The following is a 22,252-nucleotide window of genomic DNA, read 5'->3' on the forward strand; positions in this document are numbered from 1 at the left end:
GGTTAATGAACAATGGTGTTAACATGTCAAGGTGTAGAGGGAAGGGGTGTTTGTGTCTTCCTTGAACATGTAAAAACTGTACCTGCTGATTTTTGGAGCTGCTTCTAATTATTTCCAGCTGCCGTACCTTGACTGGGTTTTTGTGGTGTTTGCTGTACCCATGATGTGACCGGAGTGTCAAGAAAGAAACATTATCGACAGAGAACGGCAGCCCAGCAAACGCTCCGTGCCTTGCACCTTTATATTGTTTGCTGCTGCGGTCTCTGAACTGGCTTAGGACTCAAGGAAGGATCAGCGTACCTATGGAGCTTTCAGAAGAAGATCCCGTGAGCTGAAGAAAAGGGTCACATTTTCTAATCTGGACATCTGGAAGAGGGAAAACGAGTTGTAACCTTCTACTGACCACACCAGATCTTCAGCGAGTAGAAAGCAATTCAGTTAAGCAAAGTGAGTCAATGCATACAGATTTGCAGAAGAGGAAGGCTGAGGCTTCTCTGCACTGGGTGTAAATACGAGTCTCCCTGTAAGTGACAGTAAAAATATCTTTTTGTTTGTTTGTTTTTTAAAAAAGCTTCCAGCCTTTGTGTTTAGAGAGAAAACCTTGAAACCAGTATGATCAGAATCTTTAAGGATTTGTAAGGCATGCATGTGTAAAACAGAAGCATCTAAGAGGATTATTTAACATTTGAGGATTTTAATCCTTCATATTAGTGATACAAACATTACCACTAGGTGCAAGGCTACAGTTTAGCAGTCACTGTGTAGGTTAAATGACATGGAGGGCACTACGCTAAGGGAGATGGCATATGTAGTTATTCCATATCTATGCTTTGGAAAATAAATATTTAATTTTAAGATTAGATTTTTTGTGAGGAAATGGCAAAACCCAGTTACATATTAAGATTTCATATATTTATTATTACTGAAACTTGTTCCCTGTAAACTCTTTTCCATGGTAAGCTTTCATCTTTTTCTTATGCTTATGACATTTATTTTTAGAATACCATTAAATCTGTTTATATAAATACTGAGATTACTAACTTATTGTTCGTTCCTTTATCATAAATTTGGTTGTTTTACAACTATTTTAATAGGTCTTTTCCTCATTTGGGCACGTTCAGCGACTTCTTTGATCTGTCCCCCGATGAGGGAGGGTCAGGCACCCTTTAGCCAGGCCTTGGGAGAAGAGGCCTGCACAGGAGCCCTCCTCGAGCACAGCAGTTTGTGTGGAAGGGGCCTCAGCTGGATCCGTACCACCATTAACCGTGTCGGGTTTGGCGGTGATGTGCCACAGAGCAGTTTGCCAAGAGGACAGCTTCAAACTACGAGTGACGGGGAGGGAGGGAGGGAGGGAGTAGCCAGCAGCCCTGTGAGGGAGTGACAGACAGGGTGGGTCAGCAGGCCACGGCCTGGGGCGATGTGACAGAAAGGGATCACAAAATCAACAAAGTGGGCTCTCGCTTTGGAGATGTGCCCAAAGACTGGAGAAAAGCAAACGTCACGACTATCTTGAGGAAGGGCAAGAAGGAAGAAGCGGGGAACTACAGGCTGGTCAGCCTCACCTCCATCTCTGGGAAGGCAACTGGCCCGTAATCATGTGTGTGCCCGCCATGATTGGTAGATCAGTTAGTGAACACTGCAATGAACTGATAACAGCAAAGCATAAAGCATCAATTTTGGTGTTGAGCTTTACAATCAAGAGCAGCAGATGAAGGAAGCAGAGGAGCTTTAAGGTATGGCATTCCCTCTATTTTATCCAAGTTACGTTTTAAGGCTCCTGGTCAACGTACTCAGTCAATGTTAAAGGGAGCTCAGGAGAGGAGCTGCTGGAGTATAATTTCCTCATTGTAAAGAACAGGCCTTAAAAGGTATGCTTTTCAATATACAATGTAGTTGCAGACTTTAAATACAATATTCCCTGGGGGAGTAACAATAATCATAATATTAAAAGTGGCTACAAATGTTGATATTAATGGAGAAAATATGAATAGCGCTATGGTATTTATAAAACCTTCTTTATTAATCACCATACTGAAAAGCATTTAGTTATCTAAGTACTGGCTTTACTCTTCTGGGGACTGTGGATGGGCCAGTATTGCTTTTACTCTTTGCTCATTCCTGTTGCTGTGGGATTTCCATAAGTAGGGGTGCGGGTGGGGTGACAGGATATACTTCACGGACCTTGGTGTCTGTAGGGTTATTTCTCCCACATTTTTTCCTCACACCTCTCTCTCACAGCTGCTGTGCAACCTTTTTTTGTCCTTTCATAAATGTTACCACAGAGACACCACCAGCATTGCTAGGGCTCATCTTTGGCAGATGCTGGGTCCATTTTTGAGCCGTCTGGAACTGGCTCTGCCCAACATGGGGCAGCCCCTGGTCTCTTCTCTTGGAAGATTGCCCTACAGCCTCCCGCTGCAAACACCTTGAAACGTAAGCCCAATACAAACATGCGAAAGTGTTTTGATATGCCAGTGCAACGCTCATGTATTCCCACACTTTCTTGCTTTAACTAAAAAGAACCAATTTCTCTGTATTTAAGGCTGTTTTATAAGGCTAAGTGTTCTTAACCAAATGTAAAATGCAGTAGCAGATGCCAATGTATATTGATCCGGATGCTGGAGATTAGTTTTACTTAGTTTTATTGCTGGTGTTCAACGTTAATGGTACAGTCTTGTTCTTCGCGCAGGGCTGAGCAGCTGGCTCTGCAGCCAGCACAGCCCCCCTGGCGCAGCACGCCTTGCTCCACTGGGCCTCACAAGAAAAGCAATACTGGGGAAAACACAAGTTTTACACAGCTTTTTAAGGCGCTGACTCCACCTACATCCTCTCCCTCGTTTCAGTTGTGATTTCAGCAGCAACCAGTGTACCTCTCGTGGCGGTTTCTTCTGCTTTCACTGAACTGCATCCCCTGTGAAATCCCATGGGATTATACGCATGATATATTCTCCCACTTTACAAATAAGTAACTTACCTTGTTACTTGTGTCTTGCCTTTCCCAAGTGTCACGAGCATGCTATCAGAGCTCATTAGAGGTTTTGTCAAGTACGTTTTTAACAAATCAACATCCTGCTTTATAAAACAGGATATAGTTTGTGTTTGTTCTAAAGAAGGAAGAAAACTTAAATAAAAAAAAGGAAGGAATTTTTTTGTTTTCCCTTTCAGGAATTTCAGTAACATGTAAGAAACTCCATAGTTAATCTCAGGAGAAAATTGTTCTTTGTGTGTAAAGTGGTTTGCAGGGAACAAAATAAATTTCTCAGTGATTGCCCACTAGTGTAATAACGCAGTAATCTGCGCTGTGTAGATTATCTCCTGAATAGGAGATTTATTGCACGTAGTCCTTAAGGAGTGTTTTATTTAAACCCTGGGATCACAGAATCACAGAATCACAGAATTGTATAGGTTGGAAAAGACCTTTAAGATCATCGAGTCCAACTGTAAACCTAACACTACCAAGACCACCACTACACCATGTCCCTAAGCACCTCATCCAAACGTCTTTTAAATACCTCCAGGGATGGGGACTCAACCACTTCCCTGGGTAGCCTGTTCCAATTCTTGATAACCCTTTCAGTGAAGTAAAATTTCCTAATATCCAGTCTAAACCTCCCCTGGCGCAATGGGTTTGGCTATGATATATAGTTCAATAAAATCCTGTGGGCAAACAGGTTAGCAAAGGCTCAAGTTACAGCCTGTTCCTCTACTCTTTCAGTTCCTTCACCCCCCCAGGAGCAAGCACACCACAGTAGGAGCAGCCATGCAGATGACTTTAATCTTTAATTACTACCTTTGAACCAGTCACCCCACATTAAGTGCTGCACTCATCATACAGTGCAGGAAATAGTTTTGCTCTGGTTGCACTGTAAGCCCTATTGTAAGTCTGCCCTTGCTTTTTACCATCACTGACTAGAAAAAAAGAGAAATTATCAAATTATGGACACCAGCAGAAAAGTAGGGCCAGATGCAGATTTGAACACTGGGGTACCTGCTCTGGAATTAGAGGTACAAGAAATGATTCCTGAATCTGTTCTTTCCTTGGTGGAGACCAGGCAGCAGATTTCAAAGGGTCAGAGATAAATATCAGCTTTAACTTGCGCCCTGATGAAAGCTGTTAGGTGCATGCCTGACACAAGGCAGAGTCCCACCCCAGTGTGTCCATTCATTCCTGTACAAATTTTCTCCTGGAAGCATTTTGGCTGTTCTTCTTTAGGCCGTTCTAATACAGCAACCAGCAGAGCTGTAAAACTACAGGTACCTGCTGAGAATAACATAACTTTCTGTAATGGTTTCCATTAGTGGTTTTCAGAATAAACAGCAGCTGGGAAAATTATGATTTGCCTAAGCTCATCTAGCAGGTTAATGTCTGTCTTGCTTGCTTTATTCACTGACGATGTCCTAGATGAAACCAGAAAATGAGTAGGATCGCAGAGGATGGAAGTATGGAAGGCAAATAGCTATTTATTAGCTGATCACAGGGTTGACGAAGATAGACATGGTGAAAGCAAGTAGATATTTATTAACTATTCATTGCTGTGGAAAATTGCCATGAAGTTCGATTAGACAAGAAGAACGCACCAGTAAAAAATGAACTACCATGAGCAGAGCTACTGTAGTCCATTATTGGACTGATACCTCTGAAAGCCTGGGGGAAGGGTCTATTGTTCTTTCTGTTTTTGTCCAAAGGCTGGGTTTTAGTCTGTTTATTTTATATGAGTTGAATACTTTTTAAGACAAAAAAGACAACACTGAAAAAAAGAAAAGGGATCAGGGACACTATGTGGGAGCAGCCAAATTGTGGGGGAAAAAAGCCTATAGCCATAAAAACCTGTATTGGTACATTAGAAACCACCTGTCTTACAGGGATGTGATAGAGAGCACCCTGCTTTACAAACGGTTCCATTTTGTGTGAGTAATCCCATTTGCACACGTGGATTGAAGCAAAAAGTTTGGAGGTGAAAATGGCAGATAAAAATAATTGCTAATGCACAACAAACATGTTAGTGATTTAGCATAGCTGCCCTTACAGACTAATATCTGCATATTTTCTGCCTGTTTCAGTCTCAAGGTGAGTATGGGTCTCCCTGAACAAAAAGTGCAAGCGTGTATGTTACAGATAATACAAGCAGGCGAGTCCGTGTGCATCTCAGCCTGAGACAAGATTTCTATGCTTTGTAGTTCTCATTCCAAACATATACAGTGTTCCAAAATATATGTAAAATAACTCAGTGTTGGGAAAAACTGAAAAAAAACCATTGGGTACCCTTTTGTCAGCTAAAGTTGCCAAGAGGTCACCTTAAATTCAGTCCAACAAACCTGAAATCTAATTAAGCATGTTAATGGAGCTTTAAGGTGCTTTTACCTGATGCTCTAATTCACACTCCTGTGGAAGAACAGTATTTCAGGGGAAGGAGCATCTAAGAGAACAGCAGCAAAGTATCATTTAAGAAACAGAGAAGTCCTTCTAATTTTAATTTGTCATGTATTTTCACAAGAAGCAATGCATATTGAGCTACAGGGCTGGGAATATCCTAAGTCAGAACTATATGTTAATGCTGGAAAATATTTGAATTAGACATTAATTTTTAAAAGTCCAACCCTTCTGTTGTTTAACTATGTGCAGATCACTGATCCTAAAACACAAAGATTTGAAGTCCCCCATGAGCATGTGCGATCTTTCACTGGATCCGCAGCCTCCAATTTAAACTACAAAGTGGATGTGAAGCAGAACCCCTTTGGCATTGTGGTGACCCGCGTGAGCAATGGCAGAGTGCTGTAAGTAACACTGGTGCTTTTTCAGAATAACACGGATGTCATTGGTTTTCTCTGAAAGCCCATGTTGCCACGCAAGCAATGTGTGTCCAAGATGCCGTATGTGAGGTGCCCCTCTTGGACATGTCATCTACTTCTCCTCTTCTTTTGACTGACGGATGTTCTGCAAAGACTCTTGCGAGGCCTTTGGAAATAAATTTGGTGACATGGAGAGCTCTGTCTAAAAGGTTTTAGGTCTGGCTCTCTGTTCACTTTCCCCCGATACTAGGGAAATCCTTACAGCTGCTTTCTTCCATCAATTTGGGGAATTTTTGTTATCTGAAGGACTCCTTGCTGGTGCTTCAAATCGCATGGGAACACTCTTCCTTGCATCTTTTTATCTTCTTTGTTGCAATCGTTCTGAAGCCCTGAATCACCAAAACCAGGTTGCCCTTTAGACCTAGGATACCCAAGAATAGCTGGTGCAAGCCACTGATAAGCTGGTCATGTAATGCTGTAAGTAAAATATTTGATGGACTTGTACATTGAATGCTTTCATCCCATTTAGGTTCTAAAAATAAAGAAAGAACTAAAACAAACCTACAAACCTAACGGCATGGCTTTAAGACCCATGAGACGGGGGAAGTGTCAGGATGAACATGCTTATTAAATCAGTCCAAGAATGATTAGCTGTCAGAGTGCTAGGCCAGCTGGATTATCAATGCTTCAAGTTTAATTAATTAGCGATTAGTTTGTGCTCTTATTAGTCCTGTTTTCTTGCTTAGACTTCTCTATAATGATTGATTTGCAATTATAGAGAGCACAAAAGATGGACTTGGTATTCGGTGTACATGACTGATTAAACAGGTATATGGAGGGGGAATAAGAAATCTAGTCCAATAGAAGCATGTTGAAACAATGCTCTGGAAGATTGTCTGTATTTTCCTTAAGCTTTTGTTTAATTTGATAAAAGTGGTTGCATTTTCTGTCTCTAAAGAAAACAAATGACAATGATGCTTGACTCTGAGTTTGAGTATCTCAAAGCAAGCTGTTGATAGCATGGGATAAGGGCAGCCCCTCAGAGATAAATCCGTGATAAATTTGTTTAGACAAGATGAGTGCTTTCCCCCAACTCGTAAACAACCAAATGAAAGGGAGGCCTCTCTGGAAAAGGAAGAGTGGGGACTAATGTTTTATTGTAGTTCATTACAAAAATCTTAATTATCAAGACAGTTATAAAGCCTACGACCTTCCATCATCATTTGTTACCCTTGAGCCCCCCGAAAGAGTTAGCGATCTGATAGACCGATTACCATCATCATTTGCAAGACAAGCTGAAAGACTGCCATAGTTTCATTGGAAATACAAACTTTTCCCTCCAAAAAAAGCTAGTTTCAGTAGAGTTTGTGGGCAGATGGGCTTGGACTCATTAAAACTGGACAGAAATACATCAGATGAGGATTTGACCTGTGAAGCCTCTCTCAAGTGTTAGTATTTTTAACTTAAAAAAAAAGAAAAGGTAATATGAGCAGATTAAAATTGTAGCAAGCCCAAACTCCCCTGGTTTTGTCTCTTGTTTGTGCAGTGTTTGTAATTGCTAATGCACTGTGTATTTATTTAATAGTTTAAGGACCTCTTTATGAGTAATAGAATTTACTGATAACGACATACTCATAGTGATAAATGTAGTTATAGTGTACTAATACATCTGTAGTGATAAAGTCCCTTAAAATTAATGTGGCTGTGGTTGCCTAAGTCGAGAGAAAGTTGTGTTGCTCTCCTCTGTATGAATATCATGACTGTTAAATGTCACAAATATCACACGAAAATACAGCTGTAAGAAGAGTTTCTAATTAAAACTTCATAAAGTGAGAAGATAAAAGCATATTCCTTTGAAATTGTGTATGATGTTAATACACATTGAGGTAGTCTGCCGTCTCAAAGACAGTCATTTTCTCTGCTTTCAGGGAAAGACTGTGTTTCTGTAGATCCCTGTAAGCTCTTGGTTTAATGAAGGTGAAGATAACCTTCAAATGTGAGGATCAGCTCCATTCCAATTTCTCTCTGCCTTACATCTGGTTTAACTCTAAGATAAACATGACCAAAATCCCAGCATTCTTTTCACATGATAGAAAACGACCACATTTTGGTCGTGGTGTGGGCAACACTCCTGGCTGTAGAAAAACATCCCTATGGAGGGTCCCCTCCATCCATCAGGAGTGAGGATGCCTAAGATGCCCAATGAAGCCTTTCTGGCCCCATCAGACACCACAGGTGGGGTCACAACCTGAAGCTTTGCTGGTCAAGGGAGTTAACTGGAAAACCTGGCCCATGTTCAACGGGGATATTGGCCCCTCTGGAGTAAGGACTGGTTTTATTACTCTTCATTATTTGCTGATGGCGTCTGAAATCCAAGCCTATTATGCAATAGACACATTAATAATATCCATTGAGTTTTACCCCAAAGACTTTTCAGGCACTGCATGTTATTACTAAAAGCTAGATGGTACTGACGAAAGTTCCCTGATTTCTGATTTATGTGTTGACGTGCAGTTGAAAGCCAGTTGATAAACATTAATATATGAGACCCTTCAGTTTCTACTGATAAACAAAATAAATAACAATATGTGCTAATGCATTGCTGCGTGCAGCATTCAGTACAGATGACACGTGCTTCTTCAGTTAACATCCTTGTAGCTCGGCAAGTGATGGAAAAGTTCTCTTTAACAGCTGTCTCTTTACAAGATAAAATATGTGTGTCAGCAGTTATTTGTTTTATAGTTTGTATGACTGTCTCTTTATGAGACGATTTCCGGGGCACTCATTTTTCGATAATTATAAGAGAAGACTCTTACATCTGCACGGAGATTTCCTTAGGCTTTGATCCAAGTTCTCTTAGCAGTTGCACACACAGGTACACATTGTTGCTCTGTCAGTTCCTGACTGCAGTGATTTGCTAACAGAGATACACTGAGTATATGTGGTTTAAAATCAGGTGAGGTGGTGATTCAAACAATGATACTCATTTTCTGCTTGTTGCTTTTTCTGACTTTGTATTCCCAGAGACAGTCTTTTCTGTACTTTCGGGATATAAGCAATCAAATCTTATTGCTATGTTCATTAATATCTTTTGCTTTGAACCACTTGCTTGAGCTCATGCTATGAAAAAAACATTAAAACCCCTACATGTCTAGTACATAATCAACGCATTATGGACATTTTGGAGAAAGAAATCAATGTAGAACATGAATTAAGGAATATTTGTGAACATGAATATTTTTGATTTGGTTTTTATTGGAGTTCCTAAGGTAATTTATTTGTAACTAGCTAATAAGCCTCAAATAAACACCGTTTGTCACTATTACCTCAGCTTCATAAAGCAACAATCCATTTGCTTTACTTTGCGAGAGCACTTCAGTGTTTTGCTGAAACAGGAGCTGTACTAACAGAAACTAGGGGGAGAGACCACTGTATGTAATTAATTAATAATTTGGAATTTGTACCCCTTACCTTGAGACACCATCTCTGGGAGCTTTTTTCTGAGAAGGGATTGCAACATGGGGTTGATGTGTGGCAAGGTGAGCACTGTCTGACTGAGCTCACTGGGGTTGACAATATTAGTGTTGGACATCATTATGAGCTAAACTGTTAAAATTAATTAAGCATCTACAGATGCAGGTAGATACTTCTGCAGGTGAGCCATGGAGATTTGTATCTCCTTAAGCTGTCCCTCCTGTATCTGTGGTACCTGTCTGTGTCCTCCCCCATTAGCTAGCAAGGAGGGGTCTCAGAAAGGAAGGTCGTGGCTAAGAAAGCGGGAACATTAGAGCACACCTGTAGGACAAGGGTAAAAATTGCTGCTCGTCTGGCAGCATGGCTGTTCCCAGCTCTGCTGGTGGGACGCTCAGGGGTTCAACAGGACCTGAGCCTCCTGATTCTTATCTAGATCCAGCTGGAGTTATGACAACTGTAATTATATATTAGCAGCCCTATGTGTCACTGAAGTAAGTACACACATCCCTGCCCACCCCGCTTCTATTTCTCCTGTCTTCTGAGTCTTCTACCTTTTCTGTGTTTTGAGTATATTTCTTATTTTCTTTGCAAATTTGATAGCTGTGGGGGAATTTGACAGGAGAAACTAGTTATGCACTGTCAAGATATAATTACTAGAGAAGGCAACACAGAGTATGATTTGGCCTGGTGAAACATCATGAAGCTCATTTTTGTTTTCAGAATGAGAATCTGAATTAGCTCACATTTGTCTCACTATAAACAACTTCTATTGTAGAAATAATCCCATTTATTTTCTATCTCTACTAAATATCCATCTTATAAACTACCTCTTCTTAATAATTAGTATGTTGAGGTTTGAAGATAGTTCTTACCTGCACGGCTCTATTGAGTGTTGACTCATTAAGTTAAACTAATAGTGAGCAATTCAAGTTAGACTAATTTCAAATTGCTCAAGTTCTGCTTCTCATTAATTTGTTCTGAGTTTTCTTTTGCAGGGGAAGAAGCACAACTATGAAAACAACTGTTATGATTTCTAAGGTTTTTGTTGCCAATAATAACAGAAAAAAACATTAGAAATGAAATAAAAAGGAAGCAAGGCACGCTCTTATTTCCATAGATTAGATGTACAAATGATTGCCTTGCAGGATTAAAAGAAATGTAGATTAGATGTAAAATCTAATCTATGGTGAAAGGTGATGAAAACACCCTTCAAGTTCTATTGTTCTCCTGATGTGCATATCTATTACCCAGAACTAGTACTGCAATATATGCAGACTTGCCTGAAGATCGATCATATCTGCTTGCTTATGTTATCTACATATTCAGGAACCTTTTGTTTTAATTGACAATGTTGTCATAAAGGAGAGGAATGCCAGGAAAGCGAAAACAGAACTGTAGGAAAGTGTCAGGATTTTTATTTTTGTTGTTTGCTGTGTTTTGAGAAGTTTCAATTTCTACCTGGGATATATTTTGAAATATCCCAGAACAGATGCTGTTACTAGATGTTAATCATCTTACTTTTCCTTTTTATCCTTTAAGGCAATGCATAACTTGTATGGAGTTCAAACTTTCTTCCTGTGTTTGGAAGCCAGCACTGGAGCCTCCTTTGGTGTTTTCCTAATGAATAGCAATGCCATGGGTAAGAAAGCTTTCTCTGTAGCTCTGAGCATTGCAGTTAAATATTTTTTTAAATGACCTGTGGGATTGGGATCAAAATGGAGCTGATGCTGATGTTCTTTTTTTTTCTAAATACTGTACCATGTAACATTTTAAAGAAAGTTGTCTCCAGATATCTGATGGAAGTCATTAATGTAAGTGTTTAGTAGTATTCCGCATACAAAATATAAGCAGTGAGTAGCTCACAGTTAACTTGAAGATTGCGATGGAAACCTGAGGGTCAGAAAGCTATCTGGAGCCTGTGCAGAAGGCTGAGTTAATCAGTGAGTTAATCATTTTATGCACTGAACAAATTGAAGCACATTATCCATCGGTGTACTAAATTCCACTCCCTTAGCAAAGCTGCATTTATGGAGGTGTTAGCAGTAATCGATGAATTCTTTTGCTATTTGTGTGTTGTCATGAAGTATACAAAGCTCAAGAGTAGAAAAGGTCACAGAGCAAAGATGAATCAAACCAGCAGCCAAGAGTAACATTTTGTTTTTGTAGTAGTAATACTGGCCTTAGTGCAAACATTAAAGAGAAAAAAGGGCTTAAATGTAATGAATGTGCATTAAAGAAAAGATTAGAAGTAGCCAGAATCAAAATGTGCTTTAAAAGTGACATTTGTATTCCTTTATTGAAGATATTCTTGATAAGCTCATGGTTTCCAAGACACTTTTTATGGATGCAGTGCAGAAGTGGGGAAAACATTATGTCCACAGTCCTTATGGATATTCCACGGCCATATCAACACAACAGTAAGGAATGTGTCTTAACACCTTTACAAAAAGGTTTCAGAACAGTACGTGGCCTGCATTTTCCAAAACAGCAAGAGTTTTCACTTCTAAATTAATCCCCTTTAGGAAAACTTTTTTTCCAGTTATTGATTTTTGGTTTAGGCCACATTTTGATTACTGTGGCTGTGTGTGTATGATGGTGAGATAAATGTGGGTAACAAACTTCTTATATCCGAAAACTAAATATCCGAAACTACCTGTGCCTTCTAGTAATTTTTAAACACTAGTCATTGATGTGAAACACTTTGGTGTTTTCCTTATAATTTCAAATGAAATAGAGACATCCATTTATAAAAGAAATAGCCAAATTCCTTTCCACTATTTAAATGTGTATGGCTTTTGAGCTTTTTTCCAAGTTGTTGTCATATTAGCAGCAAACAGGAAGATAAAGGTTTGGAAGAAATAGAACGATGGGCAGTGTTAGCTAGTAGTCAGTTTAACACATAGTTGAATTTGGAAGAAGAAAGGTACAAATGTTTGGAACGGCTTGGTCATTGAAGGTGGGCAAGGAGGGATGTGCAGTGCAAAACACAGTGAGCCTGGAGGAGCAGGACCTCAGGTCACAGCACCCAGAAGGCAAACACCATGCAGATGTGCACCATTGAATTTCTGCCTCTCTGAAACAGCAGCCCCTTTTAACATGTTTGGCAGAGTGTTTTTTGCATGATGAAAATAATAATCATCTCATACTTGTTTTCAGCCTCAGGATCCGGCTGTGTTTGGACCTGATTCAGTTTTGGTGAAAACCTCCAAGTACTACTTGAACATTCGCTACGCTTTGCTGCCCTACCTGTATACACTCTTTTATAAAGCTCATACTCAAGGAGACACAGTCGTACGGCCAGTTTTGCATGAGTAAGTTTACTCATCAGCCTTTGTGATAGTTGTATGAGGAATAAAAAAATCAGACACGTTAAATGCTGTTAGGGACTACCTAAACACTGATGATGTCTGTGAAAATGCACATTGGAATATATACAGACAACTTCCCAATTCATGAAATACCATTTTAGAGTAATCTGAAGAATAATCAGAAACCATCTGTAATTTCTGCATATATGCATATATTATTGTCAGGCACTCTTACGAGTTGCTATGAGATGTTGTTGTCAGCTAATCAAATTATTCTCCACCGTCATAGAATATATGTTTCCTTGCCTGGAAACTCTTGAATAAGCTGTGTCAAGAAAACACGCACACCTACATTTCCACACATGTGTAGAGAATACTAACTACACTAGTAAGACCTTACCATCTCCTCTTCAGATTGCCTGAGATTTAAAAAAAAAAAAAAGAGGCAATTTTGATCTGACATTCTTCAGTCATGATTCTAGACAATCAGTACCCTGAACTATTGGGATTGCTGATGATGGTATAGTTCATAAGAAACCAGTCACAGCTATGTCCTTCCCACTTGCCCAGGTTCTACTCTGATGAAGTGACGTGGAGTGTCGATAGGCAGTTCCTGTGGGGTCCTGGGCTGCTTATTTCCCCTGTACTTGACCCGGTAGGTTCGGCTGGTTTGGTATCTCTCTCATAACCACTCGATGGGGCGCAGGGGCACGTTGAGTCACCAGTTCCAGCTCCTTTCTCTGGCAGGGAACTGCAGCAAAAAATCCCCCAGTTACACTCTTCCTGTCACTCCTTTATTGCTCTGGTTAGAAACCACCTTCCAGGTCTGAGCCTTTGTTGTTCAGTCTTGTGACAATTCTCTTATTCAGCTGAAAGGCTATAGCTCCTCTACTGTATATGTATTTCCTGCTGAAATCACACTCTCCCTCCTTTTTTATGCTGAACAAGCTGAACGGCAAAAATAGGCTCTGCCATTTCCCTGAGGATCCCAGGAAATTTGCTCTGGTCCTATTGTAGTCTGAACTCTTTTGTCGTGACCAGACGTCTAAACCCTGTTGGCAAAGAGGTTGCAGAGGGCCTTGTTCATCAGCATTAACACAGCTCTGTCTCCAGTGCAAACATGTTTTTTGCTAGACCCTTAGATTATATTTATTTTTTCATGGGTACATGACATTACTGACTTATGGCTGTTGATGGATTCCAAGAAGCCTAGGTTTTCCTTCTTTTTTCTTTTATTTTTTCCTCCTTCATTTATTGCTTCCAGTGAGAGAGCCCACAGCATGCATTTTCCACTGCCGAAATGGAAAATCTTGCGCTTTGTGCTATTAAATCCCACTCCTATTTTCCAGTCCTCTAGGGAGTCAAAGTCATCTGGTCTGATATTCTGATTCACGTCAACTTTGTATCACCTCTGCATTTCTTTCAGAATCAGCTTTTCTTGCTGCATTTCAGCTTGTCTGAGATGCAACAAGAAAGCAAATAGGTGGTGGCTTATTCTGTGGCAGAATCTTGTAAATAATGATTGTTAATGCCAGTAGCGCATAGGCCATGGAGAAACACAAAACATTTGTTAAATACATAAAATGAAAGCAAGAATCTGAAAGATGCCAGCCCAGGAAAATGTGAAAATAAAGAAGATGTAGAGATACTTGTGGATATGATCTGAGCCACTGGATTTGAAGCATTGTGACTTTGGGTTGCATATGGTGAGCTGCCACATTGTAGAGCCCGGGTTCAGTTGTCTCCCGGGAGCTTTGCAGAAATTGTTCTTAGATTGCTGTCTTCCTTTCTGGACATCATCATAAAAACCATTAAAGAAAACAGGGAAGAGGAGAAGTATCAAAGATTTTCTCAGTGTGAACTTTGGTTTTACTGGAAAATTGAGTTTACTCGATTAAGTTGCCTTCAGATATGAAAGCTGTTTCTTTGTTCACCTTTCAGGGTGTGGATGCAATTCAAGCATATATTCCTGATGCAGTATGGTACGAGTATGATACAGTAGGTAAATGCAGAGGATGCTATGGGGAGATTTTCTAGATGGCTGTGTGACAAAATGAGAGAGTCAGCCCTGCTTTGGTGACAGAGGCCTAAAGTAAAGCTCACAGGAAGGGAAAGGGTGAGACAAGGGATGAAGGGTGGTGGATTAAGTGCACAAATCAATGCCTCAAGAAAAAGGCACAGAGGTGTGGAATATAGCGCAAGAGATGGGAAGACAGATAGAGTGGAAACTTTAGCAAAGGCCATGTTTGAAATGAAATAAAATAGAATAATTCTAAATATAACACACAAGAGTTTACAATTATTGTTTACTAATCGCATTTCTGCAAATAACTTTCCCGCTGCTCTGATGATCCTTTTGATGGGTGAAAAGGGACATTGTTCACGTCAGATTCCCATATTCATGTCAGAGTCCCAACAGGACTTGCCCTCTGCATTGGCTGAGCCAAACCTAAATAGTGAGAGATGTTGATTTATGACATTAGATCATATTGATATGCAGTTGTTTTATCTGTACGTGCCCGTTGGCGCATACATATTTACATAGCTTAAGCCTTTGCTAAAAGGAAGCATTAAGATGAAACTCAGGACTTAAGAAAACGTTCACAGCAGCAGCGAGTAATGCAGCGTACCCGTTCTCTTTTACATCCCTGTCAATAAGGGGGAAAAAATCTCCGTGAGAAAACAATGGACCAGTATGTACCTGCCCGCAGACAAACTGGGACTTCATTTGAGAGGAGGCTATATTTACCCTACTCAACAACCAGCTAACACAACAGTTGCAAGGTATGCTTCAAAACCAGATGCTTTTATCTTTGTTTTTTTTTTTTCAAGACTGGGCTGAGGACTTTCAAATCAGCAGCAGGCCATTGCATTTTGCATTTTCACCCTGAAATGTGGGAATATCTGTGAGCCACACCTGACTTCCACAACTCCTTAAATTACAGGTTCAGTGATTAATTACAGGTTTATTTTATAGCATTTTGTAAACTTGCCATGTATTTTAATCTGTTTAGATGAAAGTGAAAGGCAAGCAAGGATGAATATCTAAGGCAATTCTCAAAGTATTGCAACCCTGCTGAGTGTGACGTTCTTAACATGAGCAGGAAGGATGTATTAAGGCTGTTTAGATATTTGTTATACATGTAAGAGAGAAAGTCTCTCTTTCCACAGCCGCAAGAATCCAATGGGACTTATAATTGCCCTGGATGACAACAATGCAGCTTCTGGGGACTTGTTCTGGGATGATGGAGAATCTACAGGTGAGCAGTGATCCATAGCGAAAGAGGTATGATTAACAAGGCATTAATACTTAAAAGTTTCAGTCTTCCTGCTGATTCTCATGGAGCAAGAATAAGATGTTGTTGTAAGACGCTATTAATGCTTGCTCCTATGTCAATAGTTTGTCACCACTTCTAAGTGGAAAATTGTAACTATTATTAGTTTTTTTCTTGTTCAGGTTTCACTGTAGCCTTCAATATGTAAAGGTTTGGTACATTGGCATGCTGACTGTTCAACCATGCTGTCAAGATTGATGTATGTTCTGGTATATATCCAAATTAGCTTTGACGGGTGCAAGAATGCACATAGTGTTCGACACTAAGAATTGGTAGAAGATGAAAAACTAGCACTGTTACTAACTCTCTGGCATTATTTAAATTGCTTGTGAAAACAGTAGAAATGTTGTTAACTCAAAAATACGGTATTGGAGCTAACGTTTTTATGCCACCTGGTTTCCACAGCATGCTGGTGCGTAAACACGCGAGTAAGGGTGTATGGGCTATATTTGTCATGTTGCCAACCTCGCCTTTAGTAAAGCTGCCGGAGAACTTGTTTCCCCCTGGGATAGCCATTAGGATTATGCCAAGGCCTGTCAACCTCATCTCTTGTGATGCACTGGCATTGATACTACTTACCTCACCAGTTTTTTTCTGTCAAACAATTTACAACACACATACCTTTTTTGCTTAGGTAAGATTAAGGTCGCAACTTATTCAACACAAGTTTAAAAAAAAAAGACACACAAACCTCTAATTTAAGGTTAAAGTTCTTTTTGTAGTACATGCTGTCTAAGGAAAGCAGAGTTCATTCTAGAGCAATGGAAAGAACCTTTCCATTATATATCCATAGATATAGTCTTCATTTTAATCTTGAGATGAAGGAAATTTTGAAAGATGAAGTCTCTTGAGCTGTGGGATTTTCTGTGGGATTTCTGAGGATTTAGTTAGGCATCCTGTTTCCATTAAACTAAAAGGATTTGGGGTGCTTAAATCCTCTAGGCTGCTTTTGCAGCCTTTGTCCTTTGGTACATACTTTTTAGAAAAGTCAGCAAGCAGTTCAAAGGGTTATTCTGAAATGATTTTTTGAAGAACTTTTACAAAACACTCAAGCTTGTATTAAAATGATTTAAGGACTTGTATTTGACAGATTTTATTGTTTTATTTGCAATGAACCATAACATTCAGAGCTAAAGACTTTGGTTTATGGCATATGGCAGTTAATACTGTTGCATTTCAAGTAGGCCTGATCTTCTCTAGTTCGTGTCCTACTGTATCCATAGAGTGGTGTCAATGGCAAAAGTGTCAGAGCTTTCTTTAGCTTCACTGGAATAAACTGTGGGTCAGAAAATAGGAAAAGCTGCAACAGTAAGAATGTACAGATAAAAATCAAGTTGGAATAATATTACCATTGAGGTAAAAGTGAATAACACTACAATGTTATGTGCATGTTTAATTTATAATCCTGAAAATTAAGTCCACATCCTTCAGACAGTGATTCATGGAGGTATTTTTTCTAACCATGCAGGTCCACATGTGGTATCTGAATTGGTGCATTTTTACTTCTGTGTTCTGATACAACTAACCAGCCTCTAGATACTTAAGCAGTCCAATTTCTCTGGTTTATCCTCCAGTTGTTAAAAGCTACCTTTATCCTTAGTCACAATCTATTTGTTTCACTTGTGCAGGCCCCACCAGGGCTCTGACTAAACGTCCATTAAAGCAAGCCACTCTTGGGATTCAAAACTTCATCCCCCCTTCCCTAATTGCATAGCTATCTTGTCCTCTACTGGAGGTCACTGGCCTTCTAACAAAAGCAGTAGAAGGGAGAATGTGATTATGTTTCACGTCCCATGCCTCAGCTTATACTGCGATGTTTCGCCCCAGGAGAAATTCGGGACAGGCAGCAGGAGGGGACAAGGCTAGGAAACACTCAACTGCATTGACCGGAGCACTTCTGTCAAAGCCTTCAGCTTCTCTCACTGGTCTCCTTGAAGTACCAAACTCATGTTTCAACACATATTTCCTAGTAGGACATGTACATCAGAAATCTCAGCTCAGAAGTCTGTAGTCTGAAGGGTTTCTGCACCCTGCAGGAGAAGATGCTGGTGGAGGTTATTGTGCAGTCTGTTAGTGGGACAACTACAGAAAATGCCAAAAAGTAAGATACTTGTTCTCCAGAGGTAAAGTGGTGGCAATATTAGAAAATTAATTGGAAAGAAAAAAAACTTAGAAAACTTTATGCATTCCACCTGTATAACTCCCTTTTGTTATTTTAAGTATACCAAACGTATCTCAGAAAAACTTTCAAGCCTCTACTTTTTTAAATTTTGTGGAAGTTTGGGATGCTTTTAAGAAATAGAGCTGTGATTTGGCTGATTATTGCTGCCATAAATATTGAAGGCCTTGGGTGGTTGCTGATATGACAGCTATATGTACTCCTTTGTCAAGACCTAAAATAATGAAGCTATTATGGTACTCACTTCTGTTGAGAAACAAAACAATAAAACACCTTATGATGTTATTTCCTGCCCAAAACTTACAGGTTGCAGTCTTTTCAGGGAAACTGTTTACAATTTGCTTGTGATGACAGTATTTTTCTTTTCGTACATGGAAAAAAATGCCAGATTGCTTGACTCAACTTTTGTATTTCTTTTTCCCGGTGGTGTGTTGTTTCCTCTCTTATGGTTCTGTGGCATAGATTATTAATATTATTGTCATTTTTGCATGGAAAAGGCATATTTAGTGCATATTTGTGATGCACTGGCATTGATACTACTTACCTCACCAGTTTTTTTCTGTCAAACAATTTACAACACAAATACATTTTTTGCTTAGGGTAACATTAAGTTCGCAACTTAATTCAACACAAGTTTAAAAAAAAAAGACACAAACCTCTAATTTAAGGTTAAACTTCTTTTTGTAATACATGCAACTTCTTTTTGTAATACTTTCTGTAAAATTTATTTTTGTAATACATGCATACCCTTTTGTATTTAGAGTATTTTAAAGGATTAACTTTGAGCCATACATCTATATTTAAGAGAAGCTAAGAAGGAACAACAGTAAAATAAAAAATTAGTATATTTTAGAAAAGCTTATATTGATACATTTTTTGAAAACTTTGGAAAATTTGGATCTCCTGGCAGACTGGCCTAAGGAAAAAAAAGTGTAAGAGAACTGTCAGTTCCTCAGAGAAACAATGATAAGAGCAAAACTGAAAACTTTCAGATGGAAATTGTAGTGAATGCTCAACGTGACTAAATCATGAGCTTGTCTTTGGCCTGAAGAAGAAATCGTACAGAGAGCAAACCAAGTCAAGATACTATCACATATACTTAGCCTTAACATACATAAAATTATGTGTAATTTGCATTCCTTTGTTCCTGTGGAAAGTGGGTTTCTGGCCAGAAAATCTGTCCTTAGTGTTATAGCGGAAAAGCACTGAGTAATCGTTCCTCTTAACTTTGGTGGGCCTTAGCTAGAGAGACCAATGTGCTTAGAAATTTCACTCCTCTGCACAGATTTATGTAAATAGGGGACCAGAAGAGAGCAGCAAGAACAGTTACAGGTCTAGAAAACACGCCTCATGGGAAAAGATGTGTTATCTAAACTGCAAGAGAAGAGAGGAAATATAAAGAGATTTTGAAAATGTAAAATGCTGTTACAATGGCAAATAACCTCCCACATTCCCAATGAACCGGGAAAAAGAAAAGGCTTTAATTCCTTTCTATTAGAAATAGGAAATCCTCTGCCACAAGGGTTAAGATAATAAATCTTAAATTCTGAGTTTTAAAAGAATACAGAATATGAATCAAGACTTGAGAACGAGGTGAAACCACCATTAAAACTAGGTAAAATAAACTAAATATTTGAGTCAGCAGCATGTTAATATAAAAACTCATTTCTCATTTTTTCATTGAAAAATACTTTTTTATATTATTTTACAGTTTGTACAGAATCTGCTCAGTGCAGCCTCTGAATGCAGTAATGATAATAATTAACAATTTATTGGTCTCTAGCAGTGGCACAGTCCTGTTTTTTATGCTGTTCCTTTCTGCACAGCAAGTGTAACTTCTTTCTTTACCTTTTAGGTACAGTTCAGAGTAAAGCCTACATTTACTATGAGTTCACAGTTTCCAATGTAAGTATTTTATTTTAAAAGATCCTGTTTTCATTTTCAATTTTTATCGATAGTATCTTCAAAGGGCATTATTTTCTCCCTCCTCATTCCCCTATAATATTTACTGAGAAGCAAAATATTTGACAAAGTCAAAGAGGAGTCATGTTCAAAATACTGTCATTTGACAGGAATGAAAATCTGCTATTTGTCTTTTCTTCTCCCAGTTAATGTAAGTATCTAAAGAACTCCTGTTTCCTTTCACATAACAAACTCAGCAGCAATATTTATTGAGCAAGAGAACTGTAAAGCATCAGTGGCAGTTAAAACAGAGTCAGAAAGGAGGTGAATGTAGTGCTTGTGGTTCTTGAAATACTGGAAATTTGAAAAAAGTCTCTGTACACTGTAAAAATGTAGCTGAATGAATGTTTCCAAAGAGTGAGAGGAAGCCCTATGCCTTGTCTGAACCGACAAAATCTACTTCATGACTAAGCTTTAGTTTTTAATTTTTGTAAACCAAAACTGCCTTGGCGCGGTAAATTTATGGCAGAGTGAAGTCCAGACAGGGTTTCTATTAATATTGACCAGAGATACCATACGGCAAGGATTCCAAGTAATACGATAACATATTTTTTGTATAAATATCAATGAAAGGTTTAATTGTTATCCCCGTCCCAATCCAACACAAGAAAAATGTAAACAACTTGGTTGTGTCTCAGAAGTAAGCAAAAATGATTTCTCTAAACCAATGAGACAGAAATGTTTCCAGAATCATAGCTTTCTCTATAGTTGTTACAGTGGAAAAAGTAATCTGGCAGATTTGTCAGATTTAAACAATATGGAGGCACAGACATCAGCTGGCCTGTACTAGCAGATTTTATTTACCTCACTAAAACTAAGGTAGTTGGTAACCATGTAAGCTCTTCGAAAGTATATCAGAAATTGAGGGGAAATGTGGTATTTTTTGAAAGATGGAATGAAATAATATTAGAGTTATGAAAAAATAGAATAGACTTGAGATCTGCATCTTCAGCTACCTCTTCTGCTTCACTGGCACTGTGGCCTGCAAGGCTTATCCCCTCTGTCTCACCTTCATAGTCACTGAAGCACATTTTAAGTCAAACCAATTCCTCTGGATCTCAGTTGGAGAAGAAGTCCTTGAACACCCTGGAAATTTTGATTCCTACCTGAGCATATTTTTTTATATCCATGTTGCGGAGGTCTATCCAAATCATAATCCCAACATGCAGTTCTTTACCTCCTAGTTTTATTTATTAATAACCCATGGCTATAAAGATACGGGAGCAGCGTGCCCTGGCAGGGTTGAACTTTGGAGAGTCCCTCCCACTAAATTACTCCATGCTCCTCTAAATCTAAATTTTACAGGTTGGACACATATCCTAGGCATGAAGGCCAAAATTCTCTGCTAGCTACTCTCGAACCAGCAACAGCTGAAGTGGTTGATGGACTGTCCTGATTTTGTTGCACTATTAGGAATATCTTTTGTAATTTTGGATATTTGGAAATGGCTTTTCATGTGAAATCAAACTCTGGTCCCGTTATGGACTGGGTATGTTTTGAACGGTTGCTCAAGCTGAAAGGTGCTTTGAATTTGGTGACGACGGATGAATAAATATTCATTAGCAATTAAGGTGTGCGGAGCAGGCATAGTTCCATTTGAACGACTAGGCAGGATTGATGGTACGTATCCAGAGGTGGAAGGCTAATGCATTAACCTACCTCAGCTCACCTAACCTCAGAACACCTAGTTTGAGTGTTTTATGTTCAACTCTAGCAGGAAAGTGAAAGTAATTTTGAACTTGCTGTCAGGAGATCTTAGATAAATATGATGTAATTCTCAGTGGATATTTTAAGGCTAATTCATGTGAATAAAGCCAATGGAAAGGTCTCATCTGATGTTGCCTGAATATCTAATGAGGTTTGGGTACATCCCTTTATATCCTCTCATTAGCACTTATCTATACAGTAAAATACTTAGATTTCTTAGCTTGGCTTTATTTAAGTACTGGGGTAAAGTAGTACTAATTAGCAATTATTTAATAATGGTTTATTAAAGTACTCCTGTTGCTTACTGTTGTATTCAGTTATAATGGATTTTTTCTCAGGAATTCTCAGAAAGTTAATATTTAGACAAGGACCTTCCCCCTGCCCCATCTAGTTTTTTCTTTATATTGATGATGTGGCAGCATTTACAAAGATTTACAGTATCTTCTAAATTAGTATCTTCTAAATCTAAACTATATACTCTGTTTATATATTCTTAG

This window comes from Ciconia boyciana, chromosome 7 (genome assembly GCF_034638445.1).
Source record: "Ciconia boyciana chromosome 7, ASM3463844v1, whole genome shotgun sequence".
Taxonomy (NCBI): domain Eukaryota; kingdom Metazoa; phylum Chordata; class Aves; order Ciconiiformes; family Ciconiidae; genus Ciconia; species Ciconia boyciana.